At 43.9% G+C, this 26,138-nt stretch overlaps 1 pseudogene; it reads left to right on the forward strand.

Annotated features, from left to right (window-relative positions):
• Nucleotides 1-17,422: 17,422 nt before the first annotated feature.
• Nucleotides 17,423-17,540, forward strand: LOC126107076 (5S ribosomal RNA; annotated as a pseudogene).
• Nucleotides 17,541-26,138: the final 8,598 nt, after the last annotated feature.

Genomic DNA, 26,138 nt, shown 5'->3' on the forward strand with positions numbered 1-26,138 from the left:
AAAAGGTGAAAATCGCTAGGAGCAAGGTCGGGGCTGTATGCTGCATGGTCCAAAACTTCCCAGCCAAAAGAATCAATCAAATCCCGAGTCTTTTGAGAGGTGTGAGACCTAGGGTTAATCGTGCAGGAGCAAAACTCCTTTTGTCAGCATGCCGCGCCTTTTTGTTTTGAATTGCTCTGCGGAGCTTCTTTAGAGTTGCACAGTAGGCATCTGAGTTGATTGTCGTTCCTCATGGCATAAAGTCCACTAGCAAAACACCGCGCCGGTCCCAGAACACAGTTGCCATAATCTTGCGCTTTGACAGGGTCTGTTTGGCTTTGACCTTGACGGGTGAGGTTGTGTGTCGTCATTCCATCGATTGTCGCTTGCTTTCGGGAGTGATATGGGATACCCATGTTTCATCTTCAGTGACAATTTGACTCAATCCCCTTCTTCCTCGTAACGAATCAAAGAGTCCAATGAAGTGGCAAATCTCTTCCGTTTGTGGTTCTCTGTGAGGAGTCTGGGTACCCACCGAGAACACAGTTTCTTAAAGTTTAGGTTTTCAGACACAATTTTGTACAAAGACGATCTTGAAACTTGTGGAAATTCCAAAGAAAGAGTGGAAATTGTGAATCTTCTGTCCTCACGAATCTTTGTTTCGACTGCAGCCACCAAATAATCAGTGATCACAGAGGGCCGGCCTGAGCGTTCTTCGTCATGGACGTTTTGACGGCCATTTTTAAACTCTCTAACCCATTGACGCACTTTACCTTCACTCATTGCATTCAAGCCATAAACTTCTGTTAACTGACGATGAATTTCTGCAGCTGATAAGCTTCTCGCAGTCAAAAAACGTATCACTGACCGTATCTCACACGCGGCGGGCAATTGAATAATCGTAAACATTATAAAGTAGCACAGCGATGCGTACACGTCAGCTACAGAGCTGCAACTTGCATCAGTGTGAACGGGAAGGATGTGGAAAGTGGCGCGGTGGCTTGTTGCGGCGTCCGCGCGAACTACGGGACTATACGCGCGAACGGCCCTTACTTAAAAAACAACCCTCGTATACACCAAGGTATACCAGACAGCGACCTACATATCTCTAACACTTCAGTCACAGTGCGTAATTTACGATCTTTCTCTATGTGGATAGAAGTCACAGTGCATTCTCGCATTGTTAGGACAGGGTTACAGATGAAAGATCTCCTCGCATTGACTTTGACCAACGCTCCCTGCAGCTCAGGCACCAATTTAATCTGCAGCTGACCAAAAGTAGACCGCTACATTCCACGTTTCGTGGAGGAAAAGTGCGAACCAAGGCTGTAACTGCTGTCCCACACCCATCCAAGAGCACAAGATTTCTTCAGATGCGCGAATCTCGAGGAGGTTAGCACCCCTTATCGGTGCGTAGTAGATATGAAACTGTTGTGATGATATAACAGACAGTTAAGAACAGGAAATGGGTAGTTTTTTATGCATGATGGAGCTCCAGACAGACGAAGTTTGCAGCATTTTCCGTAAATCAACTGCGCTATCAATTCTAAAGTATTATTCTTGTGGCTGGGGTCATTACCAAGAAGGTCTTGGTAAGAGAGAACGTAAACACATGCACTCCTAAGGCTACAATGTTTTGCACTTAAAACACGCTATAACGTTAGATCGTTGCGGTTTCCGATCTATTACTCGTGTGTAATGCAACGCTGTTACTATCCCTACAAACTGTAAAATGAAAAACTACTTCCTTAAAATATCGATTCCTTGTGATACATGTACAATATAGCTTACATAGGTGTATAGCCCGCACTGTTCACATCTGATCACCGTTCAGGAATTATACTATGCTCACTTAAAATGATCGCTAGTAACGGAAAATCCCTCTTACAAAGGAAGAGAGAAACGTAAAGCAGCGGTGTTTGACATGTGAAATTAAACGTCATGCCGCCAGTAACTCTGCAAACAGGACATCTGTCAAGCATATGTATATATGGGGTAGTAGTACCTCACAAACACATGTCACTAACTTAGAATCACTGCGGTTATGAAACTGAATACTCGATTTTATGCCCAAGATGCGGCAGGGTATGGAGTACATCGCATAAATCTTCATTCGTCTAGAGTAATGTGTCGAAACAGGATCGAATTCCTCTGACAGCCGAGAGGTGTACCGTTAACGATCGCAGGTGGACAGTACTCTTAAGTCGCACACAGTTCTATGCGAGACAAACGCATGTTATGTCACACAACTGATGCAACTCGACAGAACAACGGAAAAAATGGTCAAATGACCTGCAGCAACATGTCCCTCTCTCTCTAGAATTCATCATCAGTCTACCATTAAGTCCCACCTCATCACAATTCCACCTCAACCAATCACTCCATCCACTCTCTGTCATCCTATAACGCATATGCAAGTAATTTTAGAGGCAGATGCTTCTCTGATTTTCCTGTAAAGCGTCAAAGACAGCAGTCTTAGCCTATCAAATTTATATCGGTGATGTGCCATCTGACGGGTGGAGGAGATGGCTAGGACACCATGGATTGACATGACAGGCATTTCTTTTCTTTTTTTTCTCGTTGTGACGAAATTTCAATCTCTCACCTACACCGGGTGAGACAACCTCTCATGATTTGTTTTGTAAATGTTAGTATGATACAGCATCGCACTGGTAAAACAGGACCTGTCACAGTTGTAAGTGGGCTGCTTCTGTGTTGGCAGCGCTGTGTAGCGCTTTGCATAGGATCTGACTGTGCTTTCTTTGTAAGAGACTCTGTGGCTGGTTGGACTCGTTGTTGGAAGTTAATCGCCAGTAGTTGGGCAGCTCGAAGTTAGTCGCCAGCAGTGATGGAAGTACTGATGGGCAGTTGGAGGTGAACAGCCAGCAGTTATGGATTTTAGATGTGAGACGTTAGCATTGATGGAGGGTAGAGGTCTGAAGTGTTAGCGTAGGCTAACGATCTGTACATGTTCGACCTGGAGATTGAATATTACTCATGATTGTATACCTTTGTACTAGATGTCAATGACGATCTACATTCGTGTTCGAACTGGATGTCACATTAGTAAGGTAAAAAATACTTTATCTGGTTTGCAACAAAACCTTTCTTTTGCTAACCACATCCCTATTAGTAGTTACTGGCTACAGTAGTTAGAATATTTTATTTAGCTGGCAGTATTGACGCTCGCTGTATTACAGTAATTCTCGTAGTGAAAATTTTCGTGAGGTAAGTGCTTAATGAAATGGATAGGTAATCGTTAATATTTCGTTTTAGTCAGGGCCATTCTTTTGAATTAATTATTTGAGGTCAGATTGTAATTTTTTTGAGCAGTCAGATTGCGTTGCGCTAGAATATTGTGGGTCAGTGTTGACATGATAAGGAAAAGTAAAGAGAAAGTAGGATCAGTACGTTCAGTTTTACTCAGCTGTTTCAGAATCAAATAACGTAGTTTCATCATCTCAGTCATTCTGCAATTTAAGTACAGACACATTCATTTAAATAAAGAAGTTTCACAGTGTACAAAACAGCTATGACCTCTTGAATTATAGTTTGTGTTGTCGAAAGTAAAATGAATGTGCTTTATTCCCTACATGTGAGCCAATGGCGTGAAAGATTATCTGAAATGTTTGTAATACACACGTGTAGGACAGTGTATTTACAGACATTGCATGTGAGAGAGCCGACAAAGTGGCCGAGAGGTTCTAAACGCTTCAGTCCGGAACCGCGCGACTGCTACGGTCGCAGGTTCGAATCCTGCCTCGGGCATCGACGTGTGTGATGTCCTTAGGTTAGTTAGGTTTAAGTAGTTTTAAGTTCTAGGGGACTGATGACCTCAGATATTGAGTCCCATAGTGCTCAGAGCCATTTGAACCATTTGAGAGATGCTTCCAGATTGTGTAATTCGTTCAATAAACTGAAAGAAATTGCTTAATATAGAGTTTTTTCTTTGGAGTTTAAATTCTCGCTTTTTCTTTACTTTGATGACGGTTTCGAGATAACGAGAACATTCTACAGTGATAGGTAATTTTCGCAGCAAAATAGTCGAAGTATTTTTTCCTGATTTTACACACAGTGGACATGTCTATGCTGATCATTTGTGATCAGTGGCAGTGCACTTCATAGGGCGTCACAAAATAATGAGATGCAAATTGTGTCTTGCAGTCGAACATAAAAACTACCGATTTTGCTCTTAAAACTAAAATAAAATGGACTTCGCCTATTTTTGTGGAGAGAGGACATTTCTTATTGTCACGATTGTGTTTTTCTTTTTTAATAGTTGCTTTATTGTAGGATTCGCAGTCCAGTGCTCGAAATAGCATAATGGGAGTTCTCTAACAGGTCGAAGTTGGCCCTTTTGTCTAAAGGTTTTGTTCTGAGGATTGCCTCTGTCAATCTCTGTAGTATGTATAGCTTTTGTAGGTGTCGATAATGCTGACTGCCTCGCAACGTGCTACCGGAGCGCATTGTACTGAAGACACTGCAGTGAGGCTGCGGTCGCTTTAGACAGAAGGGGCTTCCTCTTTCGCAAGTAGCCGACTTTTGAAAAAGCCATCTGGAGTGTTCTCCGGATGGGTATGGTGGTGCTGCTAAATTTCCCTTTTGTGTTGTCTAGGTCAGTCGCCTCGCCAGCCAGTGTGACCGAGTGGTTCTAGGCGCTTCAGTCTGGAACCGCCGACCGTTACGGTCGCAGGCACGCATCCTGCCTCGGGCATGGATGTGTGTGATGTCCTTAGGTTAATTAGGTTTAAGTACACTACTGGCCATTAAAATTGCTACACCACGAAGACGACGTGCTACAGACGCGAAAGATAACCGACAGGAAGAAGATGCTGTGATATACAAATGATTAGCTTTTCAGAGCATTCACACAAGGGTGGCGCTGGTGGCGACACCTACGACGTGCTGACATGAGGAAAGTTTCCAACCGATTTCTCATACACAAACAGCAGTTGACCGGCGTTGCCTGGTGAAACGTTGTTGTGATGCCTCGTGTAAGGAAGAGAAACGCGTACCATCACGTTTCCGACTCCGATAAAGGTCGGATTGTAGCCTATCGCGATTGCGGTTTATCGTATCGCGACACTGGTCGAGATCCAATGACTGTGAGTAGAATATGGAATCGGTGGGTTCATGAGGGTAATACGGAACGCCGTGCTGGATCCCAACGGCCTCGTATCACTAGCAGTATCCGCATGGCTGTAACGAATCGTGCAGCCACGTCTCAATCCCTGAGTCAACAAATGGGGACGTTTGCAAGACAACAATCATCTGCACGAACAGATCGTCGACGTTTGCAGTAGCGTGGACTATCAGCTTGAAGACCGTGGCTGCGATTACACTTGACGCTGCATCACAGACAGGAGCGCCTGCCATGGTGTACTCGACGACGAACCTGGGTGCACGAATGGCAAAACGTCATTTTTTCGGATGAATCCACGTTCTGTTTACAGCATCATAATGGTCACATCCGTGTTTGGCGACATCGCAGTGAACGCACATTGCAAGCGTGAATTCGTCATCGCCATGCTGGCGTATCACCTGGCGTGATGGTATGGGGTGCCATCGGTTACACGTCTCGGTCACCTCTTGTTCGCATTAATGGGACTTTGGAACAGTGGACGTTACATGTCAGATGTGTTACGACCCGTGGCTTTACCCTTCATTCGATCCCTGCAAAACCCTACAGTTCAGCAGGATAATGCACGACCGCATGTTGCACGTCGTGTAAGGGCCTTTCTGGATACAGAAAATGGTCGACTGCTGCCCTGGCCAGCACATTTTCCATATCTCTCACCAACTGAAAACGTCTGGTCAATGGTGGCTGAGCAACTGGCTCGTCACAATACGCCAGTCACTACTCTTGATGAACTGTGGTATCGTGTTGAAGCTACATGGGCATCTGTACCTGTACACGCCATCCAAGCTCTGTTTGACTCAATGCCCAGGTGTATCAAGGCCGTTATTACGGCCAGAGGTGGTTGTTCTGGGTACTTATTTCTCAGGATCTATGCACCCAAATTGCGGGAAAATGTAATCACGTGTCAGTTCTAGTATAATATCTTTGTCCGTTTATCATCTGCATTTCTTCTTGGTGTAGCAGTTTTAATGGCCAGTAGTGTAGTTCTAAGTTCTGATGACCTCAGCTGTTAAGTCTCATAGTAGTCAGAGCCATTTGAACCATTTGACTGTCGCCTCAAGGCATGCCTCATACTGCGGAGGATGGTGGAGGGTTTGGTGAGGCTAGCGGATGCAGAGGGGTGCCAGTTAAGCCGCAGAAAAACAGCAAAGGGCGGTCAGCGACCAGCATGTGCCGCAAGCTGTTCAGCAGAGCTGCTGGTCGTATGAAAAAGCCCGTGTCCTCCACAAAGGTAGCTGGATTGAAGGAGGGGGAGGGGGAGACGCGAGGAAAGCGTAAGAGGGCCTCGGTTTTCGGCAGTTTGTGATTGTACATTAAGGAGAACGCGCATTCAACTACCGCCCCCTCTGCAGTCTTTTAGGACAACTATTTTCCCTAGTACATATGCTGCATTATGACCCGTTCATTTTTAGTTCTGGTTTTTTCACAACAATTGCTAAGTGTAATCAGAACTGTGACACATTTTCATCAGCTGTGGTACCGTCTATTGGCTTCGGTTACCTGTGCTGCAGGGTGGTTTTAGAGTAGGCGTCGGTAGCGAACTCTGACGTCAACCAACGATAATACAGTATGCTAACAGGTAATACACTTTTTAAACTCTTCTCTGTCCTACACCAGCTTCTCATCACTTGAACGTATTTCCAGCCAAAACAGAATATAGGACCTTACACCACTGCCTTTTTCCCGCCAGCTTGTAGGTGAAGGGTAGAATTTGAATGTGTCTGTCTTTAGTTTCGAGTGGTATTTCGAAATTTTTTCCCAGCAGGATAGCACCAGTTGTATGGCATCATCAATTTTGAGCTGTATTGAGATTTTAGGCTGGCCTTGTGTAGCGCTATGCATATAGTTGTGTAATTAGGCCTGATATTTATGATTAATTAGGTAATTAGGATCTGTCTGTACTTCAGCTTCCCGTCCAAAGTAAATGAAGTACACTAACCTAACCTTCCTCTCCTGCATCTGGGCAGTTTCCATGTGTTGGGAGGAGCATTTAGGCTTTCCATCCAGTAGGATCAGGGTTTGGGTCCCAGAAAGGGTACCGCCAATTTTAATTTCTCGCCAATTGCTGGGTTAGGGGGGGGGAAGGGGGTATGTAAGCACAGCCCTGGGACAAAGAAATTCCCACCAAAATTTGAAATTCCCGCCAATAGGGCAGGTTGGGGTATGGGGAGGGTGGAGGTGGGCCGGGGGCCACATGCAGGCTGAGAAAAACATGTGTCATCATGCCGGGGTTGGGGGTGGGCGTGGTCAGCAGTCTGGGTGAGCGTGGTTGGGAGCGGGTGTGATTAATTGATCAATTTAATTAATTTGCATATCAGTTTGATATCAAAATTATACCCATGCCCCATCGCCCTACTACTCACAGGCAAGATGCAAGTATTAGTACATGCTATTTGATTGCTGTTAACCATAGAACTTCAGGCTAGACATCATTGAAGTTAAGTACTGAATTGGCTCCTTTAATAAAGTGTGCCTTAAACACGTATGCATTTGGCATTGTAATGAGAGCAAACTGGCCACCCACCTATCATACCACCCTCTCCTCATCCAGCCAGAAAACACCAATCATTACAAGAGAGCACGGCCAAAACAATTTCTGTCGCACTCATGCAACAACTCTTTTAAATACTAAAAGTTACATAGCTTACATGAATATTATAGTGACAGGAAGGAAGTTTCGAACGTTTTTCTGTTCTTCGATACGTGTTTGCTCTACTAATAGGACAAGTTTGGTCTTGTTAATATAACTTCTTTATATATATATATATATATATATATATATATATATATATATATATATATATATATATATATATATATATATATTTCGAGAAATCAAGAAGAGACAGAAATGATATAAAAACATGCTTTCGTAATTCTTTTAATTCCACTTTTACTCTGTTTGTCTCAGTAGAAAATGAAGCTGGAACTCCGAAACCAGTGATAGTTTACTTACTGGTATTGCTCTTTATTCGTTACATTTTCAGCTTTAAACTCGAATGCACAACATTTTAATGTTCAAGTTTGCAAAAAACTTACCTGCCTGTGCTTTGTTACTTGTTAGCCCATAAAGTGCACAATAAGGAAAGAAGCAAGGGATGGTACCGTACCTTTGCATGTCAACAACGTGAACGATTATTGATCTGTGAAAGAAACAGAACTGCGTAGAGGTATACCTCCATGCAGGATATTCTTATTTTATTAGATTGTCATTGCAATAGTCTCGCTGTAGTTTGCACATCTTCTCACTTTAAAATCTTACCTATAATGAGTCATTCAGTTTGGTTTAATATCTATGTAAGTAATTTTTTACAGCAGTGATAGCCTAACCTGTGTAAAATGTAGGCCTACCTTTCCAACGGTAGCCTATTTGCTTGCTTTCCCGGGATATTTATTGGTAGTAACGGTCAGATTTTCACGGATAACTAGACGTAGCACAAGTGGAATGTACATCTACTTTGATCACCTGATTGATTTTACTTTTGAATCTCATTTTCAGGTTTTCAAAGTATATAATCCTATACCACGCTTTCTGATATACCAGTAGTTAATTAATTTCATGTTCCATGTATCATTTACACGATAAATCGTAATGATTTGGAACGACTCATTCTATAACAACATATTTCTTTGTAAACATGGCTCCATTAAGATGATTTTTCAGTTTTTTCATTTTTTTGTTAAAGAGAAGGTTGTATACCTGGAAGAACCCTGGAGATACTAAAAGGTATCAGATAGTTTATATAATGGTAAGACAGAGATTTAGGAACCAGGTTTTAAATTGTAAGACATTTCCAGGGGCAGATGTGGACTCTGACCAAAATCTATTGGTTATGCACTGAGATTAAAACTGAAGAAACTGCAAAAAGGTGGGAACTTAAGGAGATGGGACCTGGATAAACTGACTAAACCAGAGGTTGTACAGAGTTTCAGGGAGAGCATAAGGGAATAAATGACAAGAATGGGGAAAAGAAATACAGTAGAAAAAGAATGGGTAGCTTTGAGGCTGGTTCAAATGGCTCTGAGCACTATCCGACTTAACTTCTGAGGTCATCAGTCGCCTAGAACTTAGAACTAATTAAACCTAACTAACCTAAGGACATCACACAGATCCATGCCCGACGCAGGATTCGAACCTGCGAGCGTAGCGGTCACGCGGTTCCAGACTGAAGCGCCCAGAACCGCACGGCCACACCGGCCGGCTAGCTTTGAGGGATGAAATAGTGAAGGCAGCAGAGGATCAAATAGGTAAAAAGACGAGGGCTAGTAGAAACCTTTGGGAACTGAAATTAATTGATGAATGGAGAAAATATAAAATGCAGTAAATGAAACAGGCAAAAAGGAATACAAACATCTCAGAAGTGAAATCGACAGGAAGTGCAAAATGGCTAAGCAGGTATGGCTAGAGGACAAATGTAAGGATGTAGAGGCTTATCTCACTAGGGGTAAGATTGATACTGCCTCCAGGAAAATTAAAGAGACCTTTGGAGAAAGGAGAACCACTTGCATGAATGTCAAGAGCTCAGATGGAAACCCAGTTCTAAGCAAAGAAGGGAAAGCAGAAAGGTGGAAGGAGTATATAGAGGGTCTATACAAGGGCGATGTACTTGAGGACAATATCATAGAAATTGAAGAGGATGTAGATGAAATGAAGTGGGAGATATGATACTGCGTGACGAGTTTGACGGAGCACTGAAAGCCCTGAGTCGGAACAAGGCCCCCGGAGTAGACAACATTCCATTAGAACTACTGACAGCCTTGGGAGTGCCAGTCCTGACAAAACTCTATCATCTGGTGAGGAAGATGTATGAGACAGGCGAAATACCCTCAGACTTCAAGGAAAATATAATAATTCTAGTCCCAAAGAAAGCAGGTGTTGACAGATGTGAAAATTACCGAATTATCAGTTTAAAAGTCACAGCTGCAAAATACTAACACGAATTCCTTACAGACGAATGGGAAAACAGATAGAAGCCGACCTCGGGGAAGATCAGTTTGGATTCCGTAGAAATGTTGGAACACGTGAGGCAATACTGACCCTACGACTTATCTTAGAAGAAAGATTAAGGAAAGGCAAACCTACGTTTCTAGCATTTGTAGACTGAGAGAAAGCTTTTGACAATGTTGATTGGAATACTCTCTTTCAAATTCTGAAGGTGACAGGAGTAAAATACAGGGAGCGAAAGGCTATTTACAATTTGTACAGAAACCAGATGGCAGTTGTAAGAGTCGAGGGGTATGAAAGGGAAGCAGTGGTTGGGAAGGGAGTGAGGCAGGGTTGTAGCCTCTCCCCGATGTTATTCAATCTGTATATTGAGCAAGCAATAAAGGAAACAAAAGAAAAATTCGGAGTAGGTATTAAAATCCATGGAGAGGACATAAAAACTTTGAGGTTCGACGATGACATTGTAATTCTGTCAGAGACAGCAAAGGACTTGGAAGAGCAGTTGAACGGAATGGACAGTGTCTTGAAAGGAGGGTATAAGTTGAACATCAACAAAAGCAAAACGAGGATAATGGAATGTAGTCGAATTAAGTCGGGTGATGCTGAGGGAATTAGATTAGGAAATGAGACACATAAAGTAGTAAAGGAGTTTTACTATTTGGGGAGCAAAATAACTGATGATGGTCGAAGTAGAGAGGATATAAAATGTAGACTGGCAATGGCAAGGAAAGCGTTTCTGAAGAAGAGAAATTTGTTAACATCGAGTATAGGTTTAAATGTCAGGAATTCGTTTCTGAAAGTATTTGTGTTCAGTGTAGCCATGTATGGAAGTGAAACGTGGAAGGTAAGTAGTTTAGACAAGAAGAGAATAGAAGCTTTCGAAATGTGGTGCTACAGAAGAATGGTGAATATTAGATGGGTAGATCACATAACTAATGAGGAGGTATTGAATAGAATTGGGGAGAAGAGTAGTTTGTGGCACAACTTGACTAGAAGAAGGGATCAGTTGGTAGGACATGTTAGAGGGATCACCAATTTAGTATTGGAGGGCAGCGTGGAGGGTAAAAATCGTAGAGGGAGACCAAGAGATGAATACAGTAAGCAGATTCAGAAGGATGTAGGCTGCAGTAGGTACTGGGAGATGAAGAGGCTTGCACAGGATAGAGTAGCGTGGAGAGCTGCATCAAACCAGTCTCAGGACTGAAGACCACAACAATAACAATTAAAGACAGATAAATGTTAGTCAGTAATTCGTACCCATCACCTTTCACACATTACAGTATTAGCTGAGCTTCTGCGGAATAAAAATAGTTGTCAAAGAGAAACGATTTCAGTTTAGTTCCACATTTTACTTTTCTGTCTGCCAGGCATTTATATCAATGCGTAGGTGATTAAAACTCTTGACTGCAACGTTATGAACCCCTGTTTGTGCTACATACAACCTTAATGTGACGCAATTAATGTCATCTTTTTTCTTCTGGTACTGTAATTATGTACATTATTGTTCATGTTGAAATGTAGTGGATTACTTACAACGAACTTCAAGAGGGAATAATTCTACTGTGAAACGGATAGCTGCAGCAGGCATAACGAAAAAAGTGTTCACATTACGTTTTCAGCCAAAGCCTTCTTCAGAAAGGAAGCAAAGCACACGCAAATTCACACGATCATACCCACACAATTGACACACACACGATCGCTCTCACCAGCTATTTTAGCCAGAGTTTTTTAAAGGGGAGGAAATGTGAACAATTAATTATTATCGGTGAGGGAGAGGGGGGGGGGAGGAATTTAGGGCATGAGATGCTGCCCCAACAATCAGCGCGGGTACATAGCCTTGTGTGTGTTGCGGGGGACGGGCCCGTTGATACAGTGTGGCTCAGATGTCGGAGCGGTTGCGATTTGAAAGGCAATGAAAAACACGAGGAAGAAGAGAAGAACAGATGTTGGGTAAAATAAGGCTAGTCGAAAGTCAAATGACAGAAACATAACCACTACAACAAAAGTAAAGAGTTCAGCCATATTTCATGTACACAAAAGAAAATACTGCGTGAAAGCCTCCACTTACGAATGAAATGTCGTTCCTTTAATCTTAAGATTACGATCTGACCGATTAGTATACCAGTAAACAAGACAAACCGGCATTTCTGATAAAACAACTACGTTTCCGCACATTCGGAGCACCCAACATGTTCGAAACTGGACATGGGGATGTCAGAGTGACGTCACAGGGAAGTATGGCCGCGGTGATCTGACGTTTAGGGCTACTTAATATGATGGACGTCGGCTTCAAGTTTGTGACGTAATGACAATTCCCTTCGTTTTTTTACCTCCGCGTTTGACAGCAACTGTTCATATTCGTAAACAAACGAACGTAGCATGCGATAAAATTACAATCACAGGTCACGTGATCAACTACTTAGGCATGAATTATATCTAAAAGAAAACAAATAACAACACAAAAGGAGAAATGTACATGTCTGAAAGAAATTATCGTAATTTACGCGAGTAAGAAAAAAGTAGACAACGTTACTATAACATAGCGTTAAGTGATAATAATAATTATTGTATCTCAACGGATAAAACAGCGTCAACCGATAATAATAATTATTGTATCTCAACGGATTATCGCGGGAAAGTGCGCGTTTTGGACGTGGAGAAACTAAAACGCAACACAACGGAAAATTAAATGAATAACAACTTATGTGAAACATAACAAAGAACAGTAGCATGAAATGTGGAGAAACCGACACAGAAATTCTAAAAGAACAGCTACAAGTGACGAAATTTCACAAAAAGTAACAAATAACTAGAATTGAGCTATATGGTACTTCTACGTTACCGATTCTACCCGTAACATGGTTATTATTTAGATGCGTGCATTTGTAATTGCTCTCTGAACTACTGCGAAAAAGTAACAAATGCTGGAATCCATTTCACGGTTCGTTATTTACACCGTTTTTGCAATAAGCGCGTGCGCTGCAGTGTTATCAGTGTTATATGGTTTCTACATTTAGTATTAATCGCTTCACTACTATTAGAAAGAGAAAAACTTGGAATCAGTACCTACAATATTTGTTACTTTGTCGCAGTAGGTCAGAGATCAATAAGAACTCTATAAATCCTACAAAAAACGAATTCACACATTATTTCACACGTGTCCCAAACTACAGGCTGACAATCCTTGAAGTATACAGAAAAAAACGTAAATTAGTTACAAACTACGGTGTGCACACACTTTGTTCAACATGTAAACACCACTGCAGATATACATTTAGGTTATGACATGTTCGATATGCTTGCCATCATTGGCGATGATGTGGCGCAAAAAAATGTTCAAATGTGTGTGAAATCTTATGGGACTTAACTGCTAAGGTCATCAGTCCCTAAGCTTACACACTACTTAACCTAAATGATCCTAAGGACAAACACACGCACCCATGCCCGAGGGAGGACTCGAACCTCCGCCGGGACCAGCCGCACAGTCCATGACTGCAGCGCTCTAGACCGCTCGGATGTGGCGCAGACGAATAGCGAAATTCTGAATGACCCGCTGAAGTGTCGGAACATCGATGCTGTCGAAGGCCTCCTGAATGGCTGTTTTCAGCTCAGCAGTGGTTTTGGGGTTATTGCTGTACACCTTGTCTTTATACAGGATGTCCCAGCTATCTTGTCCACCCAAAATATCTCTGGAACAATAACAGCTATTGGAAAACGACTTTCACCGGTATCAATATAGGGCTGGGGCCCATGAATGTACATATTTGGAAACATTCTCAAACGAAAGCATATGTGTTTTTTAACACAAACTTATGTTTTTTTAAATTGACCTCCTATATTTTTTCTTCAGCAATCCATAGCATGACAAAGCACATACACAATGGCGTTGATTGCATCCCAATACTCCCATTACATCCCGAGATATTAAGACGCGAAGTTGACACTTGAAACACCCGACATGCGCTGCTAGCGCACGTCCTGAGGCTCAGGCGTGAACCCCATGCTGCCCGTAATCGCGATGTGATTGACATGCGTAATCACACTTCCATACTTATCTTGATAGGTATGGAAGTGTGATTACGCATGTTGATAGGGATGGAAGTGTGAATACGCATGTCAATCACATCGCGATTACGGGCAGCATGGGGTTCTTGCCTGAGCCTCAGGATGTGCGCTAGCAGCGCATGTCGGGTGTTTCAAGCGTCAACTTCGCGTCTCAATATCTCGGGATGTAATGGGAATATTGGGATGCAATCAACGCCATTGTGTATGTGCTTTGTCATGCTATGGATTGCTGAAGAAAAAATATAGGAGGTCCATTTAAAAAAACATAAGTTTGTGTTAAAAACACATATGCTTTCGTTTGAGAATGTTTCCAAATATGTACATTCATGGGCCCCAGCCCTACATTGATACCGGTGAAAGTCGCTTTCCAATAGCTGTTATTGTTCCAGAGATATTTTAGGTGGACAAGATAGCTGGGACACCCTGTATAGAACCATAAAAAGGAGTCTCATATGTTCATATCCGGAGAATATGGTGGCCAATCGAGAAGCATGCCAGTGGTCTGTGAGTGCCTCGGAACCAGAATGCGGTCTCCAGAGTGCTCCTCCAGGACATCAAACACTTTCCTGCTCCTATGGGGTCGAGCTCCGTCTTGCATGAACCACATCTTCTCGAAATTAGAGTCTGGGGATGAAGTCATCTTCCAGAATCTTCATCTACCATTCGGTAGTCACTGTACCATCAAGGAATATCGCACCAATTATTCCGTGACTGGACGTTGCACAGCACACAGTCACCCGTTGAGGATGAAGAGACTCGTCCATCGCGAAATGGGGATTCTCAATCCCCTAAATGCACCAATTTTGCTTATTGGCGAACCCATCCAAATGAAAGTGAGCTTCGTCGCTAAACCAAACCATACATGCGCATACTAATGCCCATCATGCCCCACGGTCAACCGTGCAGTTTGAACGTCCTAACGCAAACCATTTGGAAGTTATGACGATTTCATTTCATATAATTCAATAATTGTCGCCCTGTACGGACCATCGAATGGCAGGCTTCGGTAACTTGAATTGATATCATAGGTCAGTTCTAGTTACCGATTCCAACAACTGAATGGTTCATTATTTAGATCGTTTTCCGGCAGACGTGTAAAGGGAAATGTAATGGGATTTCTGCAGTTGTAATTGCTCTCTCAAGTACTGCAAAAAATTGCTCTCTCAAGTACGGCAAAAAATGACAAATATTGGAATCAGTAACTAGAATTAAGCTATATAAGATGCTAATTCTAGTTACCAGTTGCATGATTCATTATTTACGTCGTTTTTGCAGCAGGTGTGTGCACTGAAATGTAGCTAATAGTATTTTGCACTTGTTCAAATGGCTCTGAGCACTATGGGACGTAACACCTGAGGTCATCAGTCCCCTAGAACTTAAAACTATTTAAACCTAACTAACCTAACGACATCACACACGTCCATGCCCGAGGCAGGATTCGAACCTGCGACCGTACCAGTCGCGCGGTTCCGGACTGAAGTGCTTAGAACCGCTCGGCCACCGAGGCCGGCTTTTGCACTTGCAGTTGGTCTCTGAACCGCTGCGAAGGAGTAATTAATTTCGGAATCAGTGACTAGAATTAACGTATTTAGGTCAATTCCAGGTATGGAGTGTGTGTTTGGAGCTTATGGGCGCTCAACAGCGAGGTTATCAGCGCCCCAATACTCATTAATCCAAGCGGATGTGGCTAAAAACTCGAAAATTGTTCCACACTCATGCACGCGAATCGGAAGCACAATCACTCTATCGCACATCCTCTAAAATAATGGAGCAAGTGTAAAAGTATCTACACATGAGATTAAAATACAAGTAAGACGATAAGGGAGGTAAAAAAAGACAGAGGAAAATGTTGCTGGCTGACTACCTAGAAAAAATATGGGTGAGCCATTCACCCTGTTAAAACATTAAAACTGTAGTGGACTGACAAGACAGCCAGTCCACAGTGACGGATAACCGAAAGGCACGCGTTTACACACGCCGTCTGGCGTTTGGTCTGAAACAGGATACGGAATGAATGCTATAAAGAAAAGTACGTAGCTGCGGTTATACTTAACTTTAATCCATCATTTGTATACAGCATTCTTGATGATACAAGTGAGACTCTCTATAGAAATGGTTAATGGCGCCTTGCTAGGTCGTAGCCAGGGACTTAGCTGAAGGCTATTCTAACTATCTCTCGGCAAATGAGAGAAAGGCTTCGTCAGTGTAGTCGCTAGCAAAGTCGTCGTACAACTGGGGGCGAGTGCTAGTACGTCTCTCTAGACCTGCCGTGTGGTGGCGCTCGGTCTGCAATTACTGACAGTGGCGACACGCGGGTCCGACATTTACTAATGGACCGCGGCCGATTTAAAGCTACCACCTAGCAAGTGTGGTGTCTGGCGGTGACACCACAAAAACCATCTCCCTAAAATTTTGGGAAAAATGCTGGACAGTTCACAAAACTTTAAAATTCGAACCAAACTCATTTGAACGTTAGTGAAAATATTGGGCAGTTCCGTTGGCAAACTCGCCGCAGCCCGCTGGTCGGGGAATAAAACACAGCCCAATAAATTGTGGAGCACAGTGATCTGTATGCCACAAGAACCACATACTGGTGGGTCCTGTCGCTCAAGCAAGAAGCCATGCGGTCATAAGGCTGTGGCCTATGCGTAGACGAGTAAGAAGGACCCCGTCCCGTCGACGTGACTGGAAGCAGGTACGCCACGGCCGCGATGTGGGCTTTACTAGGCGGAGCTTATTGTCACTCATCCTCCTAGACTCTGGAGCTCGACAGCCAACGTGCTGGGGGACGGCATACTGGAACACCTGAAGATCACGATATGCCTCCTTGACAACTAGATCCACCATTTCATTTCCCACAATACCCATCTGCTCTGGTATCCAGCAGAAAGACACCTTCTTCCCCAGTTGTTGTAGAGTGAGGATGGCATCCTGGATATTCTGGACTACATTATCTGCTGGTTACAAACGTTGTAGAGAGTAAAGCGCACTCAAAGAATCGGAACACACAAGAAATTTTGCACTGGAAGAACGTCTCATTTGGTCCAGGGCCCGCAAGATCGCATATAATTATGCACAGTAAAATCTTTAGGCAGGACATTGTGGACACGATCTGGGAAAACAACAGAGCAACCAACTGAGGTTCCCTATTTAGATACATGCATAAAGACAGCTACATAGTTGTGGTGTTCATATAAAAAGTCAGAAAATGTCGCATGAAAAATAAGAGAAGGAGTGCAATCCCTCCTGTATCGCACCAGAACTAAAATTACTCTGAGTCTCTGCAGTAACAGGCCAACGGCCTTGCCGCAGTGGTAACACCGGTTCCCGTCAGATCACCGAAGTTAAGTGCTGTCGGGCTGGGCTAGCACTTGGATGGGTGACCATCCGGTCTGCCGTGCTCTGTTGGCAAGCGGGGTGCACTCAGCCCTCGTGAGGCAAACTGAGGAGCTACTTGATTGAGAAGTAGCGGCTCCGGTCTCGGAAACTGACACACGGCTGGGAGAGCGGTGTGCTGACCACATGCCCCTCCATTTCCGCATCCAGTGACGTCTATGGGTTGAGGATCACACGGCGGCCTGTCGGTACCGTTGATCCTTCACGGCCTGTTCGGGAGGAGAGGAGTCTGCAGTAACCAGGGCGGCAGATGGTTAAAACCCTGGGTATGAGGTTGCACTTACTCCACAGCGAGTGACTCCAGCACACGCTACACGCGGATCCCAAACGGCATTGTGGCTCGTGGATAGTTCAAAATTAGGCATTCCAGAGGTGGACGAGCAGCAGTATGGCATGAGGGTGAAGTCAGAGCCGCGAGGAACTTACATGCTTGATGCACCATGAGGAGCTGCCGCCGGATGGTGAGTGGCAGTTCCCCGGCCTCAGCACAGAGACTGAGTGTGGGATTGGTACTATAAGCACCAGTGGGCAGCCGAATCCCCTCATGGTGGACGGCATCAATAATCTTCCTATAAGAAGGCCCCGCTGATCCCTACACCATGCACCCATAGTCCAGCCACGAACATGCACAAGCCCTATGAAACTGAAGCAGACGCACACTCTCTGTTCCCAACACATGTGGCTAAGGCACTTTACGATGTTCAGTGCCTTGAGGATTCTGGGTTTCACATCTCTCGCGTTTGGCAATCATGACAATCTGTGGTCAGAGACTCGGTGAGGTTTCTGGGCCTCATTAGGCCCATAAACCTCACTGAGTCTCTGAAATGTAGACTGGTGTCCCTCATATGACGAGAACGATTAAATTGTACACACATAGTCTTATCTGCTGAAAACTGGAAACCAATCTTTGCAGCCCACTCCTCTAACTTCCACAGTGTAAATTGCAACTGACTACCCGCTGTTTCAAAACTGGAAGACGTACAGGAAACAGCAAAATCATACACAAATAAGGGGCACTGTACAGGACTCCTTACCATAGACATGATACTGTTTATGGCTATGGCAATGAGGGTAACACATAAAACACAGCCCTGAGGGATGCCATTCTCCTGCTGAAAACGATCAGACAGCATGTCACCAAATATCGAAGAATATGCTGATACAGTGATGTTCACGTAGGAAAGACTGCTGAATGGGTGTCTCCAGCAGGGTCAAGTTGTCGACAGTGGACAGAAATCTACAGAATCCACTCTGAGAGTGGCTAAGGAATTGCCTAGTCTCTAACAACCAGACAAGAGGACAGTTAACCATTCACTCCAGGGTCTTCCCTTCACAGCTCGTTAAGGCATTACTCCAGTAACTACTGGAGCATGTGCAGTTCTTTCCTGGTTGAAAGAGATGTATCAGAATTGCCTCTACCCATGAGTTCAGGAAGTAACCTGTTTGCCATATCATATTTAAACATTCGAGGAGGATTTCCTTTGACGCTGGTGGCAAATGTCGATGCATGCAGCAATGGATTTGATCATGACCAGGTGCAGTGTCACAGCCGGCCGTTGTGGCAGAGCGGTTCTAGGCGCTTCAGTCCAGAACAGCACTGCTGCTATAGTCCCGGGTTCGAATCCTGCCTCAGGCATGGATGCGTGTGATGTCCTTAGGTTAGTTAGGTTTAAGTAGTTCTAAGCCTAGGGAACTGATGACCTTAGATGTTAAGTCCCATAGTGCTTAGAGCCATTTGACTCTGCAGTGTCACACATCTCAGACAGGGCCGATTCCAGCTCCCACATGAAGAAAGGGAAGTTGTAGGTCTGAGAAATGGTGGATCCGAAGTCCGACTTGCCCCGCTCTGCAGTAACATGGTAGTGGCAGAACGTTGGATCCTGTATGGAATGGGCTGTAGTTTTTGCAAAATGTTCTGCCAGTGTCCGAGTGATGTCACTGGGCATTGTTTGGAGACACCCATCTTTCAGGACTGCTGCTATTGGTAAACGACTGCACTTACCGGAAATCCTCTGGATGGCTCCCCATACTTTCACAGAACAAGTGGAATGATTGACAGAGTCCAGGAACACTTGCCATGACCTCTTCCTGCTCTCCTTGATTATGCATCAAGCCTTCGCTCCCATGACTTGAAAGGCTCTGAGTTGTCTGCAGTTGGGTGGCATTCATCCCAGATCACTGAACGGCACTCATCAGTCCATCAAGGTACAGGTCGCCTCCTAAGATGACCGGAAGACTCTGGGATAGTTAAGTCAGTGGCATGATGAACAGTCTTGTGATGTGGTCCACACATTCCTGGATGCTGTCGTGGTGTTTGAACACAGCCAGTTAGCTGAACAGCATCCAGTCACTCCTGCTGACCATCCTTTTTGGTGGGTTCTGTTGAAGCAGTCGTCCATCCAGTAGGTTAATGTGGAGTAGGAAATAATCACTGGAATGGAGGTCATGAATGCGCAAATGACTTCTGACTGAATGGAGTCTGCGAGGGCTGGAGGGCAGAGAGATAGGTCGATGGCTGAGAATGACTCAGTAGCAGCACAGAAATGAGTAGAAGTACCAGTGTTTAGGATGCACAGGTCTTGGGATGTCATGAGGTCCTCCAAAACCCGAGGCCAAGTGGAGGTCGAGATCCACAAGACATGGTGAGCACTGCAGTCTTCCAAGAGATGAGTTTGGTTGGGGGAGTTCTCCCATAAGATCTGTGGGAGCTTGAGAGTCTACTGCATCAGATGGAGGTAAATACAAGGAGCAAACTGTGGTCCTCCGACAGATATGAATTTCAGCTGCAACTGCACTTTCACCCTGTCTTTGTGTCTAGGAGGGGAGACTACCATATGAGGAGGTTCAGAATTGGGTCGAGAAGATTGCCCCAACCCAATATTAGCTCAGTTAAAGAATCAAAAGATGCCTCAGAGAGGATGACGTCGACCTCATCAGACAATTGACTATCCAGCTCTGTAGCTCTGTCAGTGGTCGACGCTTTGTGTTGGACTTTTTGCCCTGAGTGGGCTTTGGGGTCACAACCATGGCTGTGGCAGTGGCAGCACAGGATGGTGGACCAGGCGTGACATTTGGCGGGGCAGGGAAATACACAACAGCGCCAACCACAGCCTTGTCTCAAATCCTGGGTGGACATATGGGCTTGCAGCAGAAGCAGTGCACTAGTAAAAGCAGATACTAGTGCTGACACTGGCAACCTCTGTTGTGTAGCCGTTATCGGTTTTAGGGACTGGCTGTTTAAGAACCCTCGGAAAGGAGGTAGCGCTCATCTGAGGCTGCATGGCCTTATAGATCTTTTTGGCCTCTCGATATGAGTTATGTTTACTGGTTTTTATTTCCTGTATCTCCCTTCAAATGGCTCTGAGCACTATGGGACTTAACATCTGTGGTCATCAGTCCCCTAGAACTTAGAACTACTTAAACCTAACTAACCTAAGTACATCACATACATCCATGCCCGAGGCAGGATTCGAACCTGCGACCGTAGCAGTCGCGCGGTTCCGGACTGAGCGCCTAGAACCGCTAGGCCACCGCGGCCGGCTATCTCCCTTCCTTCGATAAAGACACCGTAGTCCCTATTCCAGACAGGGAGATCCCCAGAGCAGTAAACATACTTCACAGGAGATGAACAACCAACTCCTTCATGGGTGGTCTTCCCATATTTGCCACAAGTGGCTTCTCCGTTACAAGTGACAGTAGTGTACCCAAAGCACTGGCACTTAAACCAGCACATAGTGTTCAGGAAATAATATCGCACACTGAGGCGAAGGAAACCTGCCTTACCATGCTCTTGAAATTTCGTGCCATTGAATGTAAGTCCTACTTCACTAGATCGCCATACCTCCTTTTCATTAAATTTCGTACATCAATTTTTTAATTCTTCTCTGGGAATCGCAGAGAGATCCCTGGGAGACACAACACCTTAGCTGTAGCTCAAGGTGTTGTGCACTTCTGTGTCTGTTGCACACTTCCCAAGACATCCAGCTTATTGGAGGTTAACTACTTGCCATAAATTAAATGTTTCCACTAACGATGTTCCATTTTGCAATCGACTGGTTTTAAAGAGCCACAGATTCCCTCTTGGCCGTTTTGGAAACAAAAGGGCGAAACCTTTTCAGAACTACACTCTTTCCAATTGGCTATGAAAAACACATTCTGACCAGTGGCATGTTTTCTGTTACTATAAATACCACCAACCTGGCCGGCCGCTGTGGCCGAGCGGTTCTAGGCGTTTCAGTCCGGAACCACGCTGCTGCTACGGTCGCAGGTCCGAATTCTATCTCAGGCATGGATGTGTGTGATGTCCTTAGATTAGTTAGGTTTAAGTACTTCTAAGTCCGGCACTGATCACCTCAGATGCTTAGAACCATCTGAACCATTTTTAACCACCAACCTAAGTCCAGAAGCAGGAGGACTGGCTACATGAGACCACTTGTTTGACTGGTTGTTGGTACCAAACAGCAGCCCACCCTTTCCGCTGGCAGGAGGAAGATAAAACTTCGAAAGATCAATCCTGGTCCCATTAGCCGCTATGGAAATAAAAGTCCACCTAGACAGAGCCCCACATGTCTAAGCAAGCCTTATACAACTGAGGTATGGCAGGTGCCCCAGAGGTTTCCAGCTAACGACTGTTCCACCTCTACAACCATGCACCTCACAGGCGCGCAGTAAACCTTAAGTCTGAGGGTTTCTTTTAGATGTTTATACCGTCCTCGCGATCCGGGCAGTCAAGCCAAGATCCCCTTCACGTGTGTCACACAACATTCCACCGTCGCGCTTCACGATGGTCGCTGAAGCATGCCCAGAGTTTATAGCGACGGGAGACTCGTGGCACTTACCAGCCCCAGCTCAGGAACCCCACGGTCGCCAAGCCCGTACTCAGCAAGCGAATGCTGAGCCCCTGAGTGGTCCAGTTATCGATTGCAGTATATGTTTTCGCTATTTGTGTACTAGCATTTTTTTAGAATTCCTGTTTCGGTTTTTCCACATTTCATGCTAGTCGTTCATATATGTTGTTATTTATTTCATTTTCCCATTGTTGTGTTACCTTTTAGTTTCTCCTTGCCCAAAACCCCACTTCCTCGTGGTAGTCCCGATAGATTCAGTAATTATTCTTATAGATAAACGCTGTTTTATAATATTACGATTTCACCAAGCGCTATACTGTAAAGGAATTCAAAGATGCTCTGTGCTTTTCTTATTCGCATAAATCACAACAGCTTATTTCACGCATACATATTTATCTTTATTTTGTTCTTATTAAATTTTATTATCTTCAGTTCGTTTCGATGTAATTCGTGGCTAAGTAAATCATTATCATCATCTTAGACAGTTTCCAGCCTCTGGCCGGGTCCGTATGGAACATAGGCCTCTCCATCGTCTTCTGTCTTGCCACCATCTCTCCGTCTTCACTTTGGTCCAGTCTTCTCCTTTCTTCTGTACGCATTCCTTTAATCCTTTCAGCTATCTGTCTCTCGGTCTTCCTCTTGGTCTCTTTCCTTCCAGTTTCATTTCGTGTATCCTCCTGGGTGTCCTCCTCCATTCTCTTAACATGTCCATACCATCTCAGCCTTGATTTCTCTATCTCCCCTGTAATGGTTCCACCTTTATTAACTCTCTGATCCTCACATTTCTTAACCTGTCTATCTTTGTCACTCTAATACTGTTTCTCAAGAATTTTATCTCACTAGCTTGTATTTTGCTTTTCTCTCTTCCTTTCATAACCCAGATTTCTGATGCATATGTCAGGATCGGGACACAGTATGACTGATATACAACCTTTTTACTGATTTGGGTACGTCTTTGCTCCATATCAGGCTTCTGACACTCTTCCGAAATGCTTTCCCCGCTCGTTTATTTCTTTGTAGTTTTTTTTTCCATCTTCCGGTATCAGGCTTCTTAGGTACTTGAAACTCTTCTCAATCGTTCCCCACCAATTGTTATTCTCGTTGTTCCTAAGTAAATAATGAGATGAACTGTAATCGACCATCGATTTCCGTTAGCGTTCGATACGGGCCTCTCACAGGCGTACCAGAGATTTATAAAAACATTTCATTCTTGCATTGATTTGTTTATAATTATTGTTATATTTAAATATCACATAATGATTTTTGGACTGTTTAGAAGAAGGGATCGGTTGGTAGGACATGTTCTGAGGCATCGAGGGATCACAAATTTAGCATTGGAGGGCAGCGTGGAGGGTAAAAATCGTAGAGGGAGACCAAGAGATCAATACACTAAGCAGATTCAGAAGGATGTAGGTTGCAGTAGGTACTGGGAGATGAAGAAGCTTGCACAGGATAGAGTAGCATGGAGAGCTGCATCAAACCAGTCTCAGGACTGAAGACCACAACAACAACAACAACAACAACAACAATGCCATCATATGAGAGTGCTTTCTCAGGAGTGAGTTGTTATCGTCAATAATTTACAAAGTAAGCATGAAACACGGTTGTATTATAATTAGCTGTACGTCATTTCAAGGTAACGGAGCATTGAAAATTTATAAGAAACACGCCACTATTATCACTGAGTGTCACTTACAGCCGAGGCTCTAGAGGTCAGACACTCACACGGTACCAAACGTTGTTATGTCGATCCGTGTCAACCAAAAGTCCGATTTATTTCTTACTACGTGGTGTCATCCAGCAGAACATACACAAACGCTAATGAAGAAGTAACACCAGATTTGCGGAACATAGGAGAAGCCTAACTGTGAGTAATTAATACGCATAGCTTCCGTGGGTAAGTTGGTAGAGTGTTGCATATTCTTGCTGGAGGTATTGGGTTCAAACCCCAACAGCGACTTTTATTTATTTTTTATTTATTATATGCGTGAAAGTGTTATATGCGACAACACGTTTATGATATGTAAAAGGGCTGTTTGGAATTTAACAGCAGTTTCTTCTTGGCGGTCTGTTCCGCTTCGCTTATTTGAAAGTACTAAACCTATAGAGTACATCTGTAGTTTCACAGAATGTACAACCAGAAGACAAAAATAAAGAAACAAAAGTAATAATAATAATAATAATAATAATAATAATAATAATAATAATGATAATAAAACTAATGGTGGTAATAATAAACAAAATAATAAAATCAATAATCAGTACATAACGTTCAATTTACGAAGCAAAAGCAGACTGCCAAAAGAACATCGCTACAAACTTCGAAAAGTCCTTTTACAAGTAAGGACAATACTCTCCCACATAACAATTTTACGCGTAAATACACTGGGGTTTGAACGGGGGACTTTCGTACGACGCCCGCACTCTCTACCAAGTCATCCACAACAGATTTACGACAGAACAGTGACAGATAATGGTTTTCCTGAGCTCCGTAGCTCTGGTGTTACTTTTAACTACAATTTACGCATATTGTAATGGACGACAGCCCACAGCACGAACTAAATCGGTGTTTGGTGTCGATACTCAATCGACGTTCAACGTTTGGTATCTGACATCTGGAGATTTGGGTGTTAAAATAGTGACGCATCAATGATATAAGCCTTCAAGGGAGAACATGATAACCACATTAGGTGTGACTTAGTATTAACGTAATGGATAACGTCGTGGTTTCTGGAGTCGAAATGAGTGGGTTTACATTTTGCCACTTTCAAATCTTTATTTTTCTTCTTAGCACTGTGAAGACATTCGGGTACTTTCTTATGAATGTAAAACAAGTGTCTTGTGCAATATTCGATCTGATTTGCATTTCTTCTGATTTGACCATGTAGCACGAAATAAATATTTAGCAGTTTCCGAATGTATGGTTAGGTAGGAATCTAAGAGCATAGCTTAAACTGCTGCGAGTAAATCGAGGAGCAATAACATTCACGTTCTTCCTTGACACGAAGTCTTTAATTGGTCATGCTGTCTTCGATACTGTGCGTGACGTCAAAATGACGTCACGTTTGCTGAAAGTGTTGTGAAACGATTGTTACCGTCAAATATTGCCTCTATTGAAGCGTCCTTGTCTCTAGTATGACATCACTGCTCAAAGCCGACGAGTGGAATCGGACACTAGAATTTATCCGATACCTTTGTATTATCATCGGATGTCCGCCCCGGGTAGCTGAGTGACGGCGGCAAGGTAGCTCAGCGTGTTCGCTCAGAGGGTTAGCTGCCCTCTGTAATAAAAAAACTGAGTTAATCGATCAACAACGAACTTAAACGAATGTCTTACGACGTCCGCCTCGAGCAGATGCAGCGAACAAAAGCGAACGAAATGAGATTAAAAAAAAAGTAAGTGGTTAGCGCGACAGAATGTCAATCCTAAGGGCCCGGGTTCGATTCCCGGCTGGGTCGGAGATTTTCTCCGCTCAGGGACTGGGTGTTGTGTTGTCCTAATCATCATCATTTCATCACCATCGACGCGCAAGTCGCCGAAGTGGCGTCAAATCGAAAGACTTGCACCCGGCGAACGGCCTACCCGACGGGAGGCCCTAGTCACACGACATTTTTATCACCGGATGATCCGGATTTTCGGTAATCCGGATTATATTCCATCTCACCTAGCCTGGATAAACGAGGCTCTCGAGTATAGTGAGCGAATAATAAGAAAATACAGAAAAATGAGGCTCAAAGCGTGAATCTCGTAAGAGAAAAAATACGA

Source organism: Schistocerca cancellata, chromosome 10 (assembly GCF_023864275.1).
Source record: "Schistocerca cancellata isolate TAMUIC-IGC-003103 chromosome 10, iqSchCanc2.1, whole genome shotgun sequence".
Taxonomy (NCBI): domain Eukaryota; kingdom Metazoa; phylum Arthropoda; class Insecta; order Orthoptera; family Acrididae; genus Schistocerca; species Schistocerca cancellata.